The sequence below is a fragment of the Amphibalanus amphitrite genome, unplaced genomic scaffold, assembly GCF_019059575.1.
Source record: "Amphibalanus amphitrite isolate SeventyFive unplaced genomic scaffold, NRLGWU_Aamphi_draft 000230F_arrow, whole genome shotgun sequence".
Taxonomy (NCBI): Eukaryota; Metazoa; Arthropoda; class Thecostraca; order Balanomorpha; family Balanidae; genus Amphibalanus; species Amphibalanus amphitrite.
This window is the reverse complement of record NW_024881725.1, coordinates 673,637-696,571: the sequence shown is the minus strand read 5'-3', so window position 1 is coordinate 696,571 and position 22,935 is coordinate 673,637. Positions and strand designations below refer to the sequence as shown.

The 22,935-nt window shown below is 55.1% G+C and overlaps 1 protein-coding gene across 1 annotated transcript in view; it reads left to right on the top strand.

The window, feature by feature from the left end:
- Window positions 1-2,242: 2,242 nt before the first annotated feature.
- Window positions 2,243-22,935, top strand: part of LOC122385779 (zinc finger homeobox protein 3-like) — an 89,469-nt gene continuing 68,776 nt past the window's right edge. The window contains exon 1 of the mRNA XM_043374275.1: window positions 2,243-2,421. The gene's annotated coding sequence lies outside the window, so the exon portion shown is untranslated. The remainder of the gene's footprint in view (window positions 2,422-22,935) is intronic.

The window sequence follows — 22,935 nt, the reverse complement described above, 5'->3', positions numbered from 1 at the left end:
AACGACTTCAATGATGTATGTATTTCATAAGGGAAAAATAATGACTTTGTTAAAATATTTCCCTAACCCGCGCCCCGCTGGGCTATTCAGCCATACGCGCCCTGCTGTGGGGGGGGGGGATTCTGCCCCCCCCCCTGTCTAACTTCCGAACCGATGGTCGTAGAAAGACGGGGAAAACGCAATCGAAAGCTCTCAACAAGGCGGATCTTAAGAGCCCAATTTTTTGCTTAAGTAGGTCAGAGGTCAGGTCAAGGTCAGGTCAAAGGTACAAAATGCAAGTTTCTACATTATCGGCCTTGCACCGTAGTTGCAGAAGAATGGACGGAGACTGATTGCCCAAAACGTGTTCTTAGGCTACCGAGACAATATTCGTTGCATAAAATATCCTTCAAAGGTCAAGGTCAAGGTCAGGTCAGGTCAGGTCAAGGTCACCAAAACAAAATATAGAAAAGGACATGTGCAACACACGTTGTATGGGTCATTTTATTGATAGAATTCAATAGGCAGAGGCACACTCAATAAGTGATATGGACCACATCTGGATGAAATTCAGGTCGAGGTCAGGTCAAGGTCAGGTCAAGTGAGGTCAAATTTTGAAGTTGGTTGTTAAGGTCTAAAAAGGTGTCTGTCTGATGCAGTGGTTCACGGCGAATCGAATAGTGCTATTTTTGTTTCTGTACGAGGTCTAGAACTAAAAAAAAAAAACATTTTTCAAAAAAATTGTGTGTCGTTACGTCATAAAATTTCGAATAACTCCCACATTTTGAACCGATTTTTCTAAAAATTGGTATGTAGGTGCACATAGACCACTTCTCTGACATATATTCCGTTCTTTTATACACTCAAAATGTTGGATTTTATAATTATTTTCCCAAAAAAGTCAGTTAAAAAAAACTGGGCCAAAATCCAACATTTTCAAAAAACCGAGATAGCCATTTGATAGACAAACTAAAATAACGTATAACCTCTTTTGTTACGTCTTGATTCCTTTAAAAATGATCATGATAGCAGCGTTTGAAATTTTGCCGTTTTTGAGGCGAAAATGGCGAACATGACATCACTAAAGCGTCGTTTTCTAAAAAAAAAATCCGACGGATTTCGCTCAAATTTTCAGGGAACGTGTCAAATTGATGTATGATAAGGTACTAAAAGTTTGACGTCGCTGGCGTAACGCGTTTAGAAGTTATTGGCGAAAAACGGGAGGGGGCAGATTCTGCCCCCCCCCCCCAGCGGGGCGTGGGCTAAGGGAAAGCCTATTCATCTCAGGATGATTTTTCCTCAACGATTTCAGGTAACTGGTGTTGAGTATATGGTAGCCTTAGCGAATGGCCAATAACAATATTGCAGAAAAGAAGGTGCACCTGTACGGCCAGACCCAGCCTTAGAGTTGGAGATGTAAGAATCATACGTTTGGCCACAGATAACAGTAGTACTACTGTGGTTTGACTAAAAAATGAATTACATGAAAGTTTCAGTTAGGTACAATTCATGTCAAAAACTTAAAATATGATTCAGAGAGAACCTCGATATTATAATAAAGTAAAGAGTGTTAACGCACAGCAGTGTTGCCCTTTACATAAAGAAAAGATGTGTCTAAATTAAAAAAAAAGAGTAAAATAAGAAAATTTGATCTCGGGGAAATCTTGAGTTAGGGTATAGCGGTGGATTGTGTCACCATGAAGGACATAGACCACGTTGCCGTACTGCCACGTGTGTGTGTGGGGAGGGGGAGGGGGACCCTCAGTCCAAACACGCACCCCGGGGAAGGCCGGGAGCCGTCGGCCGGGGGGGGGGGGGGGCACCTGCTGGTCCCGGCGGCTCCCTGTCGGCAGGTACCGGTGGCCCAGAGCACCCCTGTGCCCGGTGCGTGGTGCGTGCCCCCGCCTGAGGCCGTGCTGATCAGTCGGAGCCCGATTAATCCCTCAGTGAGGGCGCTCCACGCCGTCCACGCACAGCAGTGCCGCACCGGTAACAACACAGAGCCTGTTTGCGCCACCAGGCGGCGCCAGCGTCAGCAGTGCACCCATGTCAACACCTATTAATAGGCTGATGAGCGGATGCTAATGGGCGACCGCCTCGCGGGGCGGGTCTTAGCGGTAAATCCCTCCCCCAGCCTGCCGCTAATTAGCGGCGGCCCGGCCGGCCGGCCAGTTGCGCCCCGACCGCGCGGGGGTGAGGAGGTGCCGCGCGCTCGCCGCTCGCCGCGTGCCGTGCCGAGAGAGAGTGGCCGCCGCGCGCCGCTGCAGCGCCGCCCGCCGTCCGCCGAACCGCCGCGCCGCGCCCGCCCGATACGCAAGAATCTGCGCACGGGGCGCTGCGATCCGGCGCTCATTGATTAGGGCCGGGGTGTGCATATTTGAGTTCGTCGGCTGCGATGCTAACGAGAGCCCGGAGAGCGGCGCCGACGCTCGACGCGAGGAGGTGAGTGAGCCGGCCGCTGCCGCTGCCGCCGCGGGTCCGCCGGCTGGCGACCCTTTGTGTGCTGCGCCGCGCCTGTATGCAGATTGGGGTGAGTTCTCATGGGGCGCGTGCCCGGCGGCCGGCAGCGCTCCCACGCCAGGCGCGCGCCCCCGACGATGTCGATGTCGACACTGTTGCGTCCACTGCCGCCCCCGAGGTCAGCAAAAACGGCCCGCCGGCCGGCCTCTCCCACTTTGGCCGAGTTGGCGATGGAGGAACTTGTGTCGCACGCAGAAAAACGTCCCGGTTAAGTGTGGCAGCTATCGAAGGATCGTTCTGGCGACGAGCTGAGCTTTCTTCGTCTGATGTGCTCAAGTGTGATTTACTCTAACTGACGATGAAGCCCCAGAGCTGTTGACTCCACCGGAGCTTTGGGAAGAAGTGTTTAAGAGGTTAAAAAATATTGCAAAGAAGGTTTTCGATGTACAAAAATTTGGGTGGCTCTTGTGGTATGCTTCAGCAAGAAAACAATGCTGACTAAAAATTGTAGCTTTAAAATTCTAGCTTTCTGGAAAAAAGTAATATATGCTTTTCAAAATTGTTATCATGTGTGCTGGGTTTTCATTTAGAAATTCCCTGCGCCCAAGCTCACTTCACTTATGTTATAACAGTTGATTTAGCATTTATGCAACAATTTTTTCTTCTTGTCTTCTCTTAGTTGTTCATGGTCTGACAGTCACACTTGGAAGTCAGTTTGTCGCGCTGACAACAATCGCTGGAAGGGACGGTAACAGATCTGCTCGTACCGCACCGGGCCTTCCAATCATTGCTCTGAACTGGAATGGGACGCACAAAAAGCCAACAAAATGTCGGTCCAGTACCGGTCGTGGCCATTAACTTTCATAAAATCGTGGGAGGCTCGCAGCAGAGATATCGATTCGAAACGCTTCGCTAGCTTCATATTTCTATCTCACGTTTTAGAATCTCGGTGGAATGACTGTTTTGGGGGTGAGGCACTTGAATGGTTTTCCATCTCTTTAATTCAAGAGCTTGATTTTAATCCAATATACAAATGCATATACATAGAAGCATATGCATATACATATATGTAGAAGCGTCTGACCATTGCTTTCAAACGTGTCCACTGTGCAATGGTTGCTCTGAAACGTTGCACATAATTCTGAATATTTCATTTTTATTTTGAAAACTTTGCAACATTTTGACAACCAACGGCTGCACCACCAAAACGACATGCATGCTTCTCCTCATGTTATGCTTTACACTTATCAGCATTTGTATCCCTGAACAAATTTTCTGTTGTTGCTAGATGTAAGATTGAAGTCTTCATATTCCGTTGAGTGCCAAGAACAACAATTTTGTTTGATAATAATTTATTGTTGCAAAATGTCATTTGCTCTTAGCTACTTTTTCAGCAATTTATTTTTACACGCCTGTCAGTTAGCATTTCTGTAAAAAGTGACTTGAAAAGTTGTTCATCTGGACAATATCACCAAGTTTACCAAATGAAAATTGGAATACAAGAACAGAATAGCTTGTTTATCTCCTCCATAAATCATTTTGGACCTTCCACTTCATCGTCCCGCCGGGCGTTAACTCATACGGACCATTTTTAAATCCACCCGCCCGGTGCCTTCTCACCGGCCCTGACCAAGTCTCTCTGATCGTCAGTCGGTCCATGTTGGACATGCAGGAAACTATGCCCTCCATCGCCGGGCAATCTGTATTTGTGGAAGCCGATATCCAGCCGTGTGTTTTGTCGTCAATCTGTCGACGGCTGCCGATGGCGGATAGGGCCGCCGGCGCGGCGGGCCGAGTGGGCGCCGATTTCGTGTTGCTCCTCCACTACTGGAAGTGGCCCGACCGTCGGCGCGTCGCGTGTCGGCGGCGACGGTGTCACGGTGACGGCAATCGCCATCGGCTCCTGGAGGAACGGTGGCGACGCGCCGGCACTCCTCGCAGGAAGATCTCGCACCGGCCGCGCTCCTAAATGCTGGACATTTTTATCCTCGGGCGAGAAAATACCCTCCGACCAAGATGCATTGTCAATTGTTTTCGCTCGGCAGCTAATTCTGCATGGTTGCACCAAACATGACATGTTGCTTATTAATGAAACTTTGCCTCGAAATTTCCCATCCGATCCCATGCGGTGATAACATATTAGAGTGCCAAAAATGGTATTTATCAGTAGTCCTATCTACCAGATATCCTCAAACGTTCGATACTTTCGCGCCTAATGGCAAGCAAAAATTCAGTGGTGCCATTCCAGCATGCCAGGGCGACCGACCATCTTTCGTCAAACAATGCCCTAGCGCTTATGCCAGTAATACCTAATGCTTCTGTAACGACCACCGTAATCATCTGTGTTCATGTTTCCGGCCTAAGGAGTGGATGATACTTATTGATAGACATCTTGGTCAGCCATTACTGTTGCCAATCGCCGATTGTGTAGATTGACTGCTGTAGTTTTGGCCTAGCCCTTACTGCTGGACCAATGAAGAAGCCCAGCCGCGCCTGGGTCGGAAAACGCACTGTAACTTCCACCCACCGCGCAGAGTTGGAGGGCATACGCAGCTCTGCATACTGGCTAAGCCATACATTATGCAAAACGGGGGCTTGTCAGACCAACTCCTATACCAAACTTTGATGAATAAGTTTGGGAAAATGGGGTGCCAGCAATCTGTACCTAGTTAGGGTTCCACAGAAGCATGTAATGTTGATGAAACATTTAGAAACATATGAAATAAATTCATTGTATTTGATAGCTATTCATGCAATAAGTTCCTGAGCTTCGTCATGATTCAACATTTTTCTTATTTAGAACTTCATTTAAATTGTATGTACATGCATACATATACAAATAAAAGCCATAAATTGAAAATACAAATGTTTGCCAAATAACAATACAAAGCTTCTCTGAAAATATCTTAATTGGTATTCATGTAATAAGGATAGACGTGGGCAATAACAGGTGGTTTTATAGATATCAATGAATGAGAGGGTGAGCGACATAGGTGCATGTAACGATAGCAATGTATTCGCAATGATCGGGAGGCGTAAAAATTGCAATTAACACAATCGACGGGCTGGCCGCCGCAGGGTGTTGGTTTTAGACATGTGCATAACTTTTCCGGGTACATTTCATCCCTAAAAACATGACCTGAACAACCACCATTGACCATACTAACGTGTCAACGCCTGCTCCACAAATATCTCTCTATGACCCCTACTTATTGTCACGCTGCCTCTACTGACACTTCGTCCTCCCCCTCTCACCATGACATTGCTCGTCCATCACCAATCCCCCTCTCTCTCTCTCTCTCTCTCCCCCCCCCCTCTCTCTCTCTCTCTCACCCTCTTCCCCTCTCTCCCGCTCATCTCCCCACCTCCTCTGCAGAGCACAGCACGACTCATTGCGCCCTGCCAGGCGACATTTTCTTAACAAAGAATGTATGCGCTAATTACCGCTGCTATTGATCGCCGGCCACCCCAGAGACAGACGTTGTTACACTAAGAGCCTGTCGCGCAGCTCCGATAATCTTCTTTGTCGCTGAGAAATCGCATGGGATAATTAATTACGATATTTGCCGGGGCGGATCCTGTGTCTCTGGGCCGTGGATGTCGCTGCAGCGCCGTGCTCGTTAGTGCACAGAGAGCCGGAGGGCCGGCCGGCGATCAAAGACACGTCCCCACGGCGCGGTGGTGGTGGCGGCAAATCACTAATGACGCGCTGACGAGAGACGACGGAATGGGACGGAATGGGATGGAGTGGGATGAAGTGGGATGGGATGGAGTGAGGCGAGATGGGATGGAGAGGGATAGAGTTGGATGGAATAGAGAAGGGCGGAATGGACGGGTATGTTGGGCTAAATGGGATGAGGTGGAGTGGGTTTGACAAGGTGTAGTGCGGTGCGCACAGGGATGGGCTGGACTTCGATTGACATGATTGACTGGGGTGGAACTGAACCAAACTGAACTGGACTGAAAAGGGAGATATTGGACGAGATGGGACAGTTCGAGATGTGGACGAGACGAGACGAACATGACGGAACAAGACTGAACGGCCCGACACGGCACGAGACAAGGACAACCCCGGACGGACTGTGATCCCGCCCTGACCTCGGAGACTCATCCCACTGCCGCAGACGATCTGACCTAGCAAAGTAATGCGAGCACGCTATAAACCATTGCGGCGGGTAGGTGTGTGTGCACTAATGGCCGTTCTGTCCACTCGTCAGCAGTCAGAGGGCGTCCTTCCAGTCGGTCAGCTCGGATGAGGACTGACCGATCGGTCGGAGACGCGGAGGAGGACCGACAAACCACAGAATGTCAGCTGGAATAATGTCTGCGATAATTGCCCTGATCGCTCTGTTATGATGCTGAAAATGTAGGTTAATAATGCCTTGAGTGCTAAGCAAAAAAGACTAATTTTATTGGTATTAGTCTTTTCTCGTGCAAAAAGTTAAGATGGGACAGAAATTTCGACCTTTGGCAGTTTTCACATTGTTGGAGTGCTGCCTGAATCCAACACCATGGGCCTTCATCTCACAAGGGCTTTTCGTCATGACTACAAAGGTGGGTGTCCAGGTAGTTTGATTATTATATCCTCGGCTATAGTTAGTCCTCGACTGAAGCTGCTTTGGAAAAAGCGTCTCCCAAACCAGCTGCGGCGGACCGTTATTCTCTCACCGGGTAAATGTGACCGACTCACCTGAGCCGGTAGCCGGGCAGCGGCGCGCAGTGGCCGACTACCTGGTTTACCTCACGCGGCTACCACTGTCCAACGCTGCAATATAAGCTCCAAGTCGCATTGGTGATCGACTAGAAGAGAGTGAAATCCAGTGACGCACTGAAGGCCGAGTCGTTTCTATACGAGCTACTGTATACGACTCAGCCCTGCGCGGTGCACCCCCAGTCGCACGCGCCGACTGTCCGTCCATCGACACGCGCGCCAACTTAGCGCTCGCTCGCTAAATGTTCAATTCTTTGCGCTTTTTAGACAGCCGGGCCGGCTGACCGGTGTAAGCACTCCTGCTTATTTATGAGGCCTTACCACCTGACTGACGCCGGGGTAATTGGCAATTTCTGGCTCTATCGGCCGATATTTCGGCCCGCCTGGGCCGCGGCGTGTCGTGACGTCACAGCGCGATCTGACTGGCCTGAGTGACACGGGGAGGCGCGTCGCCCGCGGCTGCTCCCTTTAATTAATTAGTCAATTAAGAGCAGAAATTGGTTCTTTGTTGTAGGGCGCGCAGTGGTGGCGGTGGATAATTTCCCTGGTGGCGGCGGCGGCGGTGGTCGGATGGCGCGTCGGCCGCCGCCCGGGGGCGCCACGAGCCGGTCGGCTCGGTCTCGCAGCTCGGGAGGGCTGCCTTAGGGGAGCTGCGGCAGCTCGGCCCGCAGCCCGCAGCCCGCCCCCGCCTGAGCTCCGGGCGGGGGCTGATACATGGGGGCAGCCCGGAGTGACAATCCCACCCGAGAGTTAACAGTGAACTCCGAGTGAGCCGGCTCGGCCCGGATTGGCCGACCCGAGTAAACTCGTGTGAGTCAGAGCGGCCCGGTCGACTGCCAGCGCTTCTGGTCCCTGGAGACTTTACATCTGGTGTCAGATTGCTTATCTGGTCCCACGAGCTGGCCCCTAGCTGGATCAAATGCATGACCTCGAGCTCAGGCCAGACTGACTCCGACTCCGGGCTAACTCTCAATGCTACTTTCTGAGTCGACAAGGAGTATGTGCCAAACCCGCTTCCAACCGTTACGACACATCCAAACCGATACACCGAGCGCTTATTCCACACGTAAGACGTCTAAATGACAGCACCTGACCGTATACTATACACCTCTGCACTGTTCGGAGCCACTGCGGCAAATTGTCAGATGAAGCCCCGTTCAGGCGCCTGCCGGTCCCGCGGGCTTATACGCCGGTAAATGAGAAATGCATTCTTTATTTGATGGAGACCGTGGCTCACACACGGGTAGGCGAGGGATGGTGACACAGGGCAGCGCTGCAGCGGGTCTGTGACCCGGCCGTCAGCCCAAGGAGCGGAGACGGAGTACTGAATCCAGGACAGGATCCATGCTAACGACCTGAGCCCTGTTAATTAAAACGAGATGTTTATCAAACTAGAAAACAAATTTATGCAAGTTGCATTGCATAAAAGTGTCATTGGATTGTTTCTCTGGCACCTAAATAGAGCCACTGGGATTCCGATGCCCTTTTATCATCAGTAAATGAGAAGGTTATTATGCATTCGTACGCCACCGCGAATCTAGTGCTGACTTCATGCAATTCATTGGCAGCCACATCCTGTTGGCATTCATTTGGCCTCATTTCGTTGGCAGCCAGCGCGACACAACTCTTCTTGTAGACTCACACATTTGTTTTTGAACTCATGAAGAGAGAAAGAATGTTCGAAACTCGTGGTTGCAGGCTGCAGTCCCATAATACCTGGGTACATTATGTGCTCATATATCTACAGACGAAAAGACGGTCAATGATTCGCTTCTTCTCAATGAGACTGCAAAATGTGCCGGATGTTGGAGTCTCGTCTAAACCCCCAGCACATCCTCTTTCATTATTGTTTTCACGCCCGCTGCAATCTTCAACTGGATGTCCCTACCATGCCGAGTGTCGGCGGGTCCGCTCGGGTCAGCCGCGGTGGCCGTGCACAGAAGCACGCCCCTGTCGTCCTGTCCTCCGCCCGTCACCGCCCCATCATCCTGCATCATGCGTGGAGGGGAGGCTGTCTCGTCAGCCGCCTCCTTACAAACAGTGCCCGCGCGCCGGCCGCCCCTCCCTCCCGTGCAGTGCACACTGCACATCGGGGGAGGCGGCGATGCAGCAATCAGTCGCGGGCGTGCAGCTACCGACAGGCCGCCGCGCCGCCTCTTGATTGGACGATCACCACACTGGGCTAATGACGTCACCAGATGGTGGCGCCGAGGTGAAATAAAGGTCGTATTAATTAGTGAGCTGTTTAACTCAATCGAGACTGTGAGACGGCCGGCGCCGCGCGGCTGACGGCCGCGGACGGCCCACGCGGAGTGCTGCCGAGTGCCGGGTGCTGTAACGGGAACTCAGACTCCTCAAGCTGTTCAGCTGAGTCGGCCGCGCTGAACTACGGAGAATAGCTGTAATGATGGGAGCGATGGGTATTCCACAAATGGCTCGCCGCACAGTGAGTAATATGCCGATGAACGATGTGCTCCGACCACGGCTGGTGGAATTCGGCGGACCGATTTTTGTTGGCTGGGAAGACAACAAGGTCACCTGCCGAGAAAGGCAATGATCCGCGTCTGAGATCAACGTATTATGGCAGAAATCCATTGCGCTTCGAAGTGCTCCCTTCTTACTTGCAAGAACCGCTGCTGTTCCTCCCCGAAGCACAACATTTCCATGAACACACCAATCGTCTCTCGCGAGTCGGATGTCTATATTCCGAACCGTTCTTGAACATCGATGCCCAGTTTCCGCTATGTTCCCGACGCGGCCTTTATGCTCAGTATTGACTGTTACGAAATACTCTACACCATCGTGTCAATGAATACCCATGTAATACCGAGGAAAACGGTGCTAATTTCGCCCTGCAGCTCGAGTTGCCACTCTGCTGGCGTGCCGTGCCCGGTCCCGTGTCGGCCGTGTCGCGCGCCCCCTCAAACGCCGCCGCATCCGCCTGCAGGTCGCGCCGGCAGCGCCACAGACGCGCCGCCTCTGTCGCCGGCGCTCCATTTCTGTCGCCGACGCTTGTTTTCCGCAATAAATAGGCCCAGCTGCTTCCATATTTTCTGCCAGAGTTAATCACCGCGACCCGTGCTTTTGCTTTAAAACGCGGACATTCACATACCATATTGGACAGTAAATTAGATTAATTCATGCTATCATAGATTGGGTCCCGTTTTTAATTTTGCCCCACGCCTCAATGTTTGAAATTTATGTTGATTGTCACCGCTTTATGACGCGTTTTGGCGACTTTCATTAAGTTTTGTTGGTGTGCACAATTTAGCCTGCAGGAGTTTGCAAATTACCCCGGACTAAAATGAGCCAACGCGGCCTAAGTAACTGCCTTTCATGTGATTGCACCGAGCCGGAATCAATCGCTTTTTCCAATCGGGGGTAATTTTAGAGGCATCTTTCATCGCGTCATCAGCAGCGGTACGTCGTGATTGGCCGGCCGTGTGCGGCCGTCGGCGGAAGTGAGCGAAGCTCGGCCTGCCCCGGCTGCCGTCCGTCGGGGGGCTCTCCCATACGGCGCTCGCTACCAGCGGCCGGATACTCGGGGTTTCGTGACAGCACTACCGGCCGTCGGGCGTGACTCTCACGCAGCTCGCTGAGACTCGACCGGGTCACGCCGCTCGCCCAGGTAGAGAATCGCTCACCCAGAGAGACTTGCTCGCTCTAATCGCGCCGCTCGCCCAGGTAGAGGCCTCGCTCGCCCCGGGGAAGAGACTCACTTGCCCGAGGGGAGCCGCTCGCCTAACACCTGTGAGAAGCCCCGCTCCCGACAGTTTTACAAGTAAGCAGATTATTTGTTTATAGTCCGGGCCTGCCGGCGGCGGTGGCGGCGGATGGTGGGCCACCTGCCCCGGTGCGAGGGGAGGGGAGGGAAGCGGGGAGGGGAGGCGAGCAGACGGCCCGTGTCCACCATTAGCTGGTCTACCAGCACCAAGTTGTTACCTGCCATGGCAGAGTATACACGGGAGTATCGTTTAACCAAAGACCCGCGGAGATAGATGCCATCGACTCACGCATGTCCTGGATTGCCGATATGACGCCGCGTTTTCAGATCTCGTCAAATCGGCAGAACAGCTTCCTGCTGAATGACGATTGTTGGTGAGATCCTTCGGCACATTCCTCCGCCAGTCAAACAGTTTCGACAGCAGAGCGGCGGGACGGTCCGATTCTCCACAGCACCCCGGTGTCAAACGACGCTTTGCTTGTTTAACGTGCTTCTCGAGACGGCGAATCTGGCGCTCGTTTCTCGGATTCCCAGTCACAAATATCCGTCATCACCGATTCGGTTCGCGGCCCGGCCGGCCGCCGATCGTTGTTATGGTTTCATCCGGTTCGTTTTGGTAACCTGACGCCGGTCGTGGCTCCTTTCACCGGTGCAGTGCGCGCTCCGTGGCCACCTCTCAGCTCTGTGTTGGCGTTTCGCTTCAGTTCCCGATCCGGTGAATACCTGGGCAGCACCCGTTCCGGGTCCCCACATCCCATCCCATTACCGTGCCGTCTCCCTCCCATATTCCCGACCCGGTGGCGTATCAGGTGTGCGGCTGGCGACACATTAACTCCTATCGGGCTACCATCGGTCGCTACACTAATTTGCCGGTGGTAAAACAACACCGGCCGCCACGCCATCTGATGAACCACCTAGTAATTAGACAGCGCCCCCGCCCCCGCCCCGGCCCGGCCCGCCCCGTCGGCCGCCGTGCGTGCCAGACGGAGAGGAGGAGGGGAGGGAGGGAGAGGAGGAGAGGGGAGGGAGGGAGAGGAGGAGAGGGGAGAGGCTGATGAAGGGAAAGGGTTCAACCCAACCGCCCGGCTATCGAATTGAGTTTTAAATGCCGCCAGAGCTGGCTATGGCGAAGGAGAACGCATAAAAGTCACCACAAAACTCGCTTCATGAGGATGTGTCCGATTGGAAGCGAAGGAAGATACCAGCTCGGAAAGAACTTTAATGCCACGCTCAATTCAGCTCCATGAACAAAGGCCCGGGCTGGTAACTGAGTTCGCGTTCTGAGTGGTGGGGTGCAATGGCCATGTCTTTGTTGAGGCCGGCTCGGCTCCATTTCGACAGTGCTGTAACTCATGCGTCGGCAATGGCCGTGGCCCGTCGCTGGCTGTCGTCGGTGCCCCGTCGGTCCTCGGTACCCCTCCCCTCCCCCTCCCACTCCCAGTCCACTGCTCCCCCTGGGTGGCATATAAAGTGATGTCTGTGCGTGCGCCGTGCAGTCCGTCAGCCGCGACCACACATCATGAGCTGCCGTTTGTCACAGCGGACGCTGCGTGCGGCGGCGCGTCGCGTGCAGCCGGTAGCGCCCGTGAAGTGCCCTGAGCGCCCCTGAGCGCCTCGGACGCCCCAGCCGTGCCAAACTAGCCGTGATCCTCGGTCTATCTTCCAGCCGTCCCGTGAGCACCCCCCCCCCCCGGTGTTCCTAGAGCTGACGATTAGACAGGAAGTTCGCCTGGATGAATGCATGCGTGCATGCTGGAAGCTGTTTGAAGCGGCGGCGAAATCAGACCCAGTGAATTAGGCTTCCGGCGTTTGCGGTTCAGACGTCCGCGCAAGCTGCTTGCTGCGGGTCGTTTTGTCTTTGGTGCGCCCAAAATATGTGCTGTTTTGTTCCCGAGTTGCAATTAAATGAACATTTACGGCCATATTATGTTATGACGGCAATTCAGGCCATTATGATGCTTCCCATAGTCATTTTCATGACTATTTTTTACGATTCTTTGTTTGCTTAGCTCGCATGTTCGCGTCCCATTGGCGCATTCATGGCCTGCTAGCAAAACGGTCTGAGTAGCTGACGACCACTCCAAGGCGGCGCGCGGCGCCGACCGACCGGCCGGCCGAGGGAGCCACCGGCGCCGCGCCGCGCCGGACCGGCACCCACACGGCGGTGCGCTATGGTCCCGTCCGGTCCCGCCTGGTCCCGTCCGGTCCCACCTGGTCCCGCCCGCCGCCTTGAGTGACGGCCGTCCGACGCCTCGCCGCCAAACACCGCCAAATTAATGGCACTTGACCGATAAGCAATTTAGATATTTTGATAAGTGATTTGGGAAGGGCAAATCTGATTCCAGTCACAATGGGGGACTATCGGGAAATCTCATTCCCACCCCGAACATGCATTCCGGTGTCATTAATTACTGACGGCGTGCGCATAATCTGCCGAAGCCCAACAAACAAGACAGCCGGCGCGGCGCGGCGACCCTGGCCGCCCGGGAGGGAGGGAGGGGGGGGGAGAGGGGCGCCTCTTCCTTCGCGGCGTCCCCGATCGGCTCTCAGCCTCCGAGAGGGCCGGTACGGCACACGGGCGCCGTACCAGCCGGCCGGTAATCGTAAAAATAGGCCAGCTAATGCGGCCCATAAGTGGCAGCATAAAGGACGGACACATTCTTGAACTAATGGAGTGGCTGGCGCTCGGGCAGGCCTGGGAAGGTGGTCGGTCGGGCCGGCAGCGCGCGGGTGTGTGAGTGCGCGCGGTACCCTCCCTCCTCCCCTCCCAGGCGTACCGAGTGACCTTGTGAGTGACGGACTGAGAACGGCTGACAGTGGTCGGTCACGAGGTCTGCTGGGGACTCACCGAGCCACCCCGGCTTGCCATCGAGCTTCCCTACTACGCGGAACTTAGCTCACCAAGGCACTGCTAGCTCAGTGGCCTGTGAGATAGCGAGGCAGACACCGGTCTAGTAAGAGTCGCATCCTCCGCACTTATAGAGACTGAGATGGGTCACCTGGCGAGAGGGTGTTTGCATCTGTGGGTGCTTCCTCGCAGCAACCTCTTGGGAGTTTCCGAGGAGTCCACGTCGTTTTGCGTGACCAGGTGACCTATGATGACATGTTCGGAGCCAACCAGTGTTAAGGACATCTAATGTACCCCTCAGCGACTTTCGATAGAGCTGCAACTCTGTCACACCGGGGAACCTTGTCACTCGTGTCAAGTTGTCAAAAGTGACATGGATGTCAACAAGCGTGACATTATCCGTACCTGCTCAACGGTTCGCAGAGCTGGGGCATTCCAAAGTTCAAAAACCGAGGTTCGCAGCTCTTCGGCCCATCGATGACGTAACATTCAGAGTGACGTCACCGCATGCAGTAGCGGCGATATGACGTCACTCCCGTTCGCCGGTGGTGCGGTGGGCCTGTCTGGAGCGGCGCCAGGCGCGCGGGGCGTGATGATTCCAAGCCGTGGCCAGACCGCGATGATTCCTGCTGTCTTGCATGGTTAATGTGATGCCGGCCGGCGCGGCGATTGGTGGGAACGCACGGCGTAATTAGGGTGTTTAGACGCCGCGCCGGCCGACCGTCGCCCGTGTGAACGAGTCAGAGTCGCGCCGTGAGTCCGAGTCAGTAGTCATGCTCGCCGGTAAGCGGCGGACGTGCCTGAAATTCGGCGGCGGCGAGGCCTGTTCGATGTCCGTTAGGGCAACCGAACGGGTTCAGGCGCGGAGATGTGATGCTGATTGTCTCGCGCGCGTTGGACGGACGCCGATCACAGGCGTGGTGTTCCCAGACTCTGTGTGTTCTGCTGACGGAGTTAGCGGATACCGAACCACCTGATTGGTGGAGGAGCTGCGGTCTCGGTTCACGGTTCGGTATGCAGTCACTGGGAGCCTTTGGTATGGGACTGGGGCGAAACGCTAGTTTAAATTACCAGCTGACATCTGGTTTTCCTGTGCGATAAGGGACTTAGCCGCTCAGTTTTAAATCGATAATGACGTGAATTTGATTTCTGCGGAATTGACCAAATGAGCTGGGATTAGCAGCTTTTCTGGATCGAGGACAGAAGTCGGACAAAAAATGTGGTGTGGCTGCCAAAGCCGACAAGGAACACGTCGCGATTAATTCACGACATTTGGACTAGAGCGAACATTTTTCGCCTACCACCGTATTCGGTCTTTTAAACGGGTTATCTAGATTTGTTCGACACACTGAGAGCATTAATTTCACCGAACAGCTAAACATAATAAATATGTATTGTCCTGGGGAGGCTCACCAAAACAGGCAAAACATGCCACTCTGTCGTTTGCGCTAGCGTATGATGTGAAATGACACAATTTGTACCGTTCGAGTCATTAGCCCACATTCCTTTTGAACTGGTCATTGACATGCCGATGCATCACGTGAGTTAGCCGTAAGGCACCCCTGATCCGCAGCCGTCTGTACCTCGGCGCCGAACAATGCCAACTTTTGCCACCACCCACCTAATGAGGGCAGGCATGCCACACAGAGACGCGGCTAATAAATTTTTATCCATCGGCAACGATTTTCCTCTGCATGGTCGGATTGGCAGCACAGATGGTATGATAACTGAGTTCGTTAGTCCCGATAAAACTGCAACGTTCTACCGTGCTGAGGGAACGGTCCAGACACGGGAAACCGCGACTATTTCTTGGCTTTGCCCTGTCATGCTTCACTGTCCCACCGAATGTCATACCTGTTTCTAGCCCACACCTCTCCCGTCCAACCAACTGCCCATGTCTACAATTATTTGAACGTTTATTCCTATTAGCCATCGTGGGATGAGCCTTTCGCACATTCCGTTAAGCCCTTCACAGCATGACGTTATCTTCCCCGGATCCCTCGCGTCTCTACGAGCCCACCTTAAAGATAGGTTAGGTTAGGTTCCACCCAGGGCCCCACCGTGCCCGAACTGTCCCCTGTGACAGTCCTGTCATGTGACAGTTCATCGCTGTCACTGTCACCGTGACACCAGTAACGAACTACCTCCGCGGCGGTGACAGCCGACACACACACACGCACGTGTCCCCTTTCGGTGACAGTCTGACGGCCGTTTTTCCCGTCACGGCCGGGCGAGCTATTTGCGTTGGAATTGTCCCACCCGCGCCTGTGCACACCCACCTCGCTATCGAGAGGTCAGGTACGAGTCGGCGGCGCTGCGGAGGCGTCCACAGCGTTATCAGGGTCGTATTAACACCCCTGTATCAGACAGAGCCGCGTATCAGCCCGCTTCAACACTTTATAACACACTAATGCTCGTGTCAACGCGCTTTTTAATTTATCTCGCCTTAATTAATCAATGGCGCCAGTCGTAAAGATAGAGGCGCGGTAATGCTTTAATTACGGCGCGGCGGCGATAGCGGCGCTCGGCGCCGTGTGCGTCGCGCCGGATAAAGACGCCGCCGCCGTGACTGCGCCATAAATGACGACAACGTGCCGCCGGTCGTCGGTGGTCAAATCGTGTCGTAAATGCGCGCCGCGCCGGGTCCGATCGGCGCGGCGCGAACGGCAGCGGTGGCCGCGAGCGGTGCGGTGCGCGGTTATCGGTCCGACGGTGAGCCCGGGGCGCGTGGAGCCGGGGCTCGCGGAGCCGCCGCGCGTGGAGCCGGCGCTCGTGGAGCCGCCGCGGCCCCCACCTGTTGGCGCTAAGGGGCCATTGTCTTGGGCGCGGCGGCGGCCACAGGTGGCGGTTCGACACACTCGTGATCATGTATCAATCAGCGCTGTCTGTCAAACGGCCGGCAGTTTCCCGTACTCCGGCGAGGTCACGACTGCTGCAAGTGTTTCACGTGCTGGCGATAACCATTGAACAGCGACATTCGGATTTCGAACGTTGCATTCCACACCTCGGCCTAATACCCAGTCGGGTATGTATGGAAAACATGTCAGTTCAAACACTGACAATGTAATTTTTGAACCAATGTAACAGAAACTGAGGCATGTTAACATGGTGTCCAACGAACCGATGCGTTCCCAGGCGCCCGCTGAACACCCAACCCCAATTCTAGAGCCTAATTCACAGGTAAACAGTGATCATACATAGCTCATTTTCTTATCGATCAAAAACTGTCGCCGCCTGACGAGGCGTCACCAGTCGACTGGGTATAGTTAGCATAATTAAGTTAGCACTGTTAGACACTAGCATCGAGCCTAAATTCAGCATCTAACATATCTCTGAATGCCTTTGATAAGAAGCTGAAGCAGTGAGTGTGAATGACTTCTTGAGTGTAAGTACGGCCAAACAGGTGGAGCGTCTCTCTCTCCCCTCTCTCTCTCTCTCTCTCTCTCTCTCTCTCTCTCTCTCTCTCTCTCTCTCTCTCCCCTCTCCCTCCCTCCCTCCCTCCTCCCACCCCTTCCCACTCCTTTCAGCAGTAGCTGGAACTCTGGAACTTCTCACGGAGCTACCCAGACTGATTGGGAGGTCTGCAGACGCACACAGCGGCACGGTATCTGTGCATCGCTCACGGTATCTGTGCATCTGGACACAGTATCTAGCCATCTCCGGCCGGTACGGGCACCTGAGGATTGTCTGTGCGTGGCTGGCATTTGTAAATCGGCTTCTTTAAAACCTTCTTATGTAATTTGTGCATTATAGTCATGTGGGGGACGTCTGCGCCTATTTTTGCATGCAGTGTAGCTCACAGAACAATTAAAATTACTTCAGTCAGCTTTTCGTGCAAAACATAGATTCAATTTACTTTTAAATAATTGATTATTTCTAATGTGAGCCGGCGAATTCCTGCCGCGGTCGCCAAACTGAGGAACCACTGGCATCCACCCGCAGCCGACCACAGCCACCTCAAACCCATTCATTCCCCGGACTCTCTGGGAGCCGCCGCTGCCGCCGGACCGCCGCCGGCTACGAGCTGCTGGTGCACAGCCCAAGGGCGCCGAGCTGCTGGTGCACGAGCCTGGTCGTCTGCGGGCGACGAGCGGGTTGGTGCACCGTCCGTGGGCTCTGAGCTGCTGCTGAACCGGCCTGCGGGGCTGAGCTGCTGGTGGACCGTTTGTTGAACGGCTGCGCTGGTGAGCCGCCCAGCTCTGGCTGTCGGTGCTAGGCTGCTGTTGAAATGCTCCGGCTCGTCCGTGGGTTCTGCACTGCTTGTGAAACATCCGACGGTTCTGAGCTGTTGCTAAACCATCCAGCCTGCAGGGGCTGACCTGCTGGTGGACCTTCCGTGGAGCCGCTGGTGAACCATCCAATGAGCCGCTGGTGCCCCCGTCGCCGCTCGTCCGCGCCGGTTGCCGAGGACGGGGCGGCGGCGTCACGTGCGGCGCGCTGTTTTGCGCGCGCGGAGCGGCGCGAACGGCCGTGTCCGGCGAAACCCGGCGATTATAACAGTCACAGGCGGCCGGCCGGCCGAGCTGCACTCTTTGTGCCGGCACCAATCACCTAGTACGTGCGCGCCGGCGACGCTTTCAGTGAAACCGTGTGTTTTGTCGACGCGTGGTGCCATGACGTGCACCGATTTGGGCTCGTTCTGAGCTGCACGGCGGTCGGCGCAGCTCACGAGTACAGATCGGTTCACAGTCGGCTCAAAACACCCAGTGCTTGCTTACCTCACACAGCTCCAGATCAGGAAGGTGTATAAGTATCATGGATATTCGGTTCGAGTTGACCACTGGCCTCTTCTGACCAGCACGATCTGGTCGGGACCGAGTTTGTCACCAGTCCCAGCAGTGCCGCCTCCCGTTCCGCTCTCACAGGGCGTCGAGTCGACCGTCGTCGAGTCAGACGATCGAGCCGCTCGTCCGTCGTCGACCGGAGTCGAGTTCTCGCACTTGAAACAACACTTAACGGTCGCCGAACTTTCGCAGCGCCTCGGTCTGCCGCCGCCGATGCCACCGCGTTGTTTATTGGACGAGTCGCCCGCCCGGACAAGAACTACTCTCCAGCGCCGGCTGTCCGGCCTAGTATCTTGGTTGCAGCTTTGGTAGAAGCGGGGAAGTTCCCACTTGCCTTTGGGCGGGGAGAAGTTACTTGGTTTGATTAACTCAATGACTTGCTTATAAGCATTGTATGGGCTCTTTCTACCACATCTGGCCACTGCGCAGCCCATGGGTCCGTATTGTACCAGTTTATTCAAACGAATCTCCTTAATTGTGCTTTTAATCACACCTCCTTCTTTCAAAGTTTCGACCAGGGAACAGGACAGGTCCTCCTAGCATGGCTCTGTCCTTGGACCGGGCACCTCGCCCCCAGCGGACCCCGGCCGAGTACCGTGTTTGCCAGCCGTCGTGTCCCGCGCCCCCTCCTGTCGGCGCCGCACAAAAGCGGCACGTGCACGTGCACACCTGTGACGTCACACGGCACGTGTCGGCGGACCATGCACGGCGCTGTGCATGGCTGTAATTACCGCGAACGGCGGCGGCCGCGGCAGGTGCCGTGTTTACTGGCCAGCTGTCAGCGGTGACCGGTCAGGTGACACACCGGGCTGTCTCACCATGTCCAGAGGGGAGACCGGAGGTGACGTCACTGACACCAGTGACCAGACCTCTGAGATGTGACCGACCTCACCTGACATCATCCTCAGTCATTACGACGTGACAGTAGGTACTGAGTGCGAGTGTGACGGTCGGTATGACGTGACGGAACACCTTGTGTCGCTGCAACAGACCAGTCTAACGATAAGGGGCGGGTCTAAGTGACGCTCAGACGCGTAGGTGTAGCTCCACCTCTCTGAGCGGCCACAGGGGAGTGACAGGACGGGCCGCTGCAGCCGCCGCTCCGCGAACCGGGGTCATTTCGCAGCCAGTCGTGCCATAAGACGACTGCTAATGTGGTCTCCCACAATTGGCCTTTGTTAGGGCGGCGCGGCCGGCGGCCGGCGAGCGGGGGCAAATTGGCTGCAGAGGCCAACTGCTTACGAAACGAGCGCCGCCGGCCGGTCTTATCACACCCGGAGACGGTTATATTTGTATTATCAGCGTCGGCGAAATTCACACCGGACCCAGACGGCAGGGAGGGAGCCGGTGCAGTGGTGACTGTTAGACGGTGGCAGTGGCGAGTGACTAACTGGCATAGTGCAGCATCTCTGGCGCTCTGAGAGCGACCAGGTAGTTGGTCCGACCCATTCCTAAGATCTGCCTATCTGCCTCTGTCTGTCTGTCTGTCTGTCTGTCTGTCTGTCTGTCTCTCCCTCTCTCTCATCTCTCCCCCTCTCTATCTCTCTCTCTCTCTCTCTCTCCCTCCCTCCTCCTCCAAAGGACCAGTTGGCCAGTCTCGCGTCATTAGCTGGTCGGCCCGGTTCCTCTCCCCCGTCCAGCTCATTACCACTCAGCTCTGCACTCGTGTTGCACGCTAACTCGCCGTGAGACAGATAACGCACGCGCCGCGCCGCATAGGGTGAGAGGGGCGAACAGAGGGGGTAAGAACACCCACGGTACCGCCTAACACCGGCTGAGTGAGGTGAACACACGCCGGGTGAACTTGGGCACGGGACGTCAGCCATTCGATGACGGAGACAAAACTTGAAGTGAAGAATGCTCTACAAATCGCCTCAGTTACATCACAGCCATCTCCCCCATTTTCCAACCATCCTCTGCCTTTCATTTTCGGCTCCCTAGTTGGTCCTCGCTCCTCGGGGCACTGCCGACGCCCCTCTCCGAAACGGGTCACTCCGGGCCGGCGTCCCCGCCCTGCCCAGTGGTGGTGTATGCCGTCTGCCAACCTTCCACTGACCTTCTCCCCATGGTGGTGGCAACAATGAGCATGACAGCACCTCGAGCCGTGCAGGCAGCGTCTCTCGGTGAAGTCTGCAGCTGCCGCCCCCGCCCACGGCCGCCCCCGCCCCCGCCCGAATGATCCGCCGCCCTCAATGTACCCGATCCGTTTGACCTTACATGCCATTCACTTGGAAGGAGGGATGAAGCAAGGAATGTTTTGTGGGGCTTGTGAACTCATGGCCGAGGTGGGCATGAATCCAGCACACACCAGCATATCTATCTTCTGATATCCATATGACACCAATGAACTGACATAACCCATATCAACTGATTATCCGACCCCGGCTGATTTGCCGGGCTGACTTTACTCTAATCAGCCCCCTGATTTCCGTTTCCGACCTGACCTGTGTGTCCCGGCGGCTGCCGAACTGCTCGTTACCCGCCGTGACCTGGCCTGACCCCCGGACCTGCCCTGCCCCGCGGATCGAGGTCAGGTCACGTCCGCTCCGGCGCCAGGCCGTGCTGCCAGCTCCGTTTAGCTAAACAGACCCGTCAGACGTGCGCCGACCCCTCTGAAATATGGCGAATAACTCACGCTTAATTGCGCCCGTTGCCCAGAGTTTAATTCCATTACACGTTGTTCCTGCCATTGGTGCGGCCCGCCGTCGTTTTGGAGGGGGCTGGGGGAGGGGGGGGGGGGGCAGATGAGGTGAAGGGGTGCAACTGATGGGTGCAGGTGGGTGCTACCGTGTGCACCCGTTCCCCTCTTGGTGACCTCACCGGATATGCTCTATGCTCGTATTTGGAAGGTATAGCTCTATGAAAGCGACACACAATGGACTGTTGGCATTGCAACCCACTGCGATGCCTGAACAAATGACTTCAACCCATTCCATCGCAACCTTTGGGTCATGGTTCTTCGAACACCTCCAATGCAACTTATAATTACATAAATAATCAACGCATACATGCTTCATGCAGCAGAACCTATCGCATTGGTTCACTGATGTTATCCCTGACATCACATTGATGTCCGCTCTCCCTCCCTCGCCGCTGCCGTTATCCTGGTGATCAGAACCGGCCGGGGGCGCCCCCCCCCCTACCGTCCCCCCGATCGGTCGCCGGCGGCGCTCCAGTATGATCTGCCATGATAAATGATGAGCCGATTGGACAGGAGCAGCGCGCCCGGGTGCCTGGCCACGCCCCCTCCCCACACCCCATCCCACCCGCCGCGGCTCGTGCCGCGCCACGGGACTGATCAGGACACTAATCAGCTGGCGAGATGACTGGCACCGAGGCACTGTCGGGGTCCCGGGTTCGAATCCGGGTCGGGCGCGATATTTTTAACCAGCAGGTGTCGCGCTTATTATGCATAGATGCATTCATCCAACCCTTTGGCACATGTTTTGGTAGCTCAGACCTATTGAACCCTCTCTGAAATGAGCTGAATTCAGCACCACCGCGTAATGCTGTCGCCGATGTCGCCGATGAGCGACACTCGGCGCCGCGATGTTTAAGCGCGCCTGTGTAAGCAGCGTGCGCCGTTAAATGACACCATTGTATGCAGCGCGGCGCTGGTGTCCGGCACTTGTGCGCCACCTAAGTCGTCTGTAAGCCGCAGCTGTCGACGGTCGCAGCTGCAGCCCGGGACTGACGCGGTGGCCGCCGCCGGGTACTGACAGCCGGGCTGTGCACTCGTCAGTGCACCGTGCACAGGCTGTGATATACCACGAGCTCTGCACCGGCCATGAGCCAGTGACAGCGCCCGTCCCGTCCCGTCCGTCCGTCACTTACTGCCGTGATGTATCGTCTGCGCCGGTCCCGGGGTCATTGTGCGACGCCCAGCGCCTTTACGGGATACATCGGACAACAGGCGGCCGGTCGGTCGAATGTCAGACCACATAGCAGTCAACGGACGGCGTATGAGCATCAGAGACGGGGAGACTGCCTGGCTGTTGCCAGTGTCAGTGATCGGGTCAGGTGTGGCGTGGTGACTAAGTAGTGAGTTGTTTTCCGACCCCTCTGCCGCCGCCGGGCCGGGCGGCGTCCCAAGCTATGGCGTGCCGACAATGCGGCCGGCACACCTTTTTGCCGGAGCGGCACGGAATGTGACCGTGTTTTCACACGTCTGACTGACAGTAGCTGACCGACTGGGTAAATAGAGACACGCCACCGCGCCGGTACCGTCACCCGGCTGTGATGTCACACTACCTAACGCTCCTCTGTGGATGACGTCATGGATTGTTCCGAGTCGCAGTCGTTTCTCTCTCGCCATTCGAGTCGGTAGTGAGTTGGCAGGTCGCTCGTTATCTCCGAGCGCTCTCCGAGACTGCCGGGCAGTCGATGTCGTCCATCTCATCTGAGATGCAAACTTCGCCAATACGAGACC